We start from the raw sequence: 1,433 nt of genomic DNA on the forward strand, positions 1-1,433 counted from the left end.
GTTATGAGCAAAAATAGAAAACAACAAGGTGCAATGGTCATAAAGGCCCCAGTGGTTCTGCTGTGACCTGCAGCAAGAAAATGAGCTGATTTCACCTGAACAAACATCAATAACTTCCCTCATACTGGAGATAATGACAGGATTTTGGTGTTATTTTGTCTGGTTTGAAATGTTCTTTAGGAATCTGCTGTCAGATTTAAAACTGGTGTAGGATTAAAAATGTATCCCTAAAACGTGGCAAACCTGTGCATCCATAACAAAACAAGATATAAAAACATCTCACTAYCTTGTTTCTATAACTTGAAGTGAGCAGTGAAGTAAAAGCCACAGACACATTTCTCTACAGATTAAAAAAAAAAGAAGAGGGGCTCTCCGGTGACAGCCTGTCTCTTCCGCATTGCTCGGCAGCGGACCACTTTGGGCTAAAAACAGAAACCCCCCCATGAGAGACGCCCAGAGTCCCGTTCAAGCTAAAACCCCACAGCGGGTTGTTTTTTAATGTTTCCACCGCATGACTGCGCGTGGCTCAACTCGGAGAGGCTAGCGACAGGTTAGCTTAGTTAATGCCCTCATGAAACATTCCTACCGGCCGAGGCTCGAGTCCACGCCCTCACCGCCTTACCTCCGTCCGAGCTAACACGCCGTCAAACAACTCGTGTTCTCCGGCCGAGGCCGAGCGAAAACCGGCGCTGCTCTTAATCAGCACGCGCACACAACACTCACAAAACTGTTTTTAAGCTAAGCGCGACATTGCTGAAAATCCTTATTAAAAGAAGCTCGTCCGCTTACCTCGCTTTCTAGGAAACGTCAGAGGGTGGGGGGGGGAAAGGGAAGCTGAAAAATCCCAGCAAAAAAAAGTGAGAAACAGGGGGGAGAAAAAAAAAAGTCAAACTTTCTTCTTGGTCCAAAATTGTGGGAGAGTTTGCAGGCAGTGACGTCACGTGCTGAAATTCCAGCCGTCTGAGTCGGGAGGTTTGCCCATGTAAGGCAGCAGGCCAAAAACACTGCACACAAAATACTGATTCATGCAGGGGGGAGGAAGGCCTAATGACAGACGAGTTCCCCTGTCTGTCACTTATCTTATACAGTAAATTATAATTAACTAAATTAGGAGGAATTTTAGCTACAACATAACTTTCGCCTGTGAAGTACAACATTTAACTTTTGCTAACAAAATAAGTCTACTGTTCATTCACAAACAAGAGAACCAAATCAGTGAAAGTTTTAAAGGGACCTTGGACACATGTTGGCCTTCATATGTTGTTATTTCTATATTCCACTAAACGTTGTTTGTGACATGTGAAACCCCCTAATTACCTTTAAAATGTATATGTTTGTTATATTTTTCATTTAACCCTCTATGGCAGTGGTTCCCAAACTTTTTATCTTCTGACCCACAAAATATCCATGGCAAAAACTTGTGACCCCAAATA

General features: G+C 43.4%; 1 protein-coding gene across 1 annotated transcript in view; it reads right to left on the reverse strand.

Moving 5' to 3' along the window:
* lpp (LIM domain containing preferred translocation partner in lipoma) overlaps positions 1 to 1,026 on the reverse strand; it is a gene marked incomplete at its 3' end in the record, with an annotated part of 100,105 nt that extends 99,079 nt beyond the window's left edge. The window contains 1 exon segment of the mRNA XM_014025994.1: positions 790 to 1,026.
* Positions 1,027 to 1,433: the final 407 nt, after the last annotated feature.

The sequence above is a fragment of the Austrofundulus limnaeus genome, unplaced genomic scaffold (assembly GCF_001266775.1).
Source record: "Austrofundulus limnaeus strain Quisiro unplaced genomic scaffold, Austrofundulus_limnaeus-1.0 Scaffold514, whole genome shotgun sequence".
Lineage (NCBI taxonomy): Eukaryota > Metazoa > Chordata > Actinopteri > Cyprinodontiformes > Rivulidae > Austrofundulus > Austrofundulus limnaeus.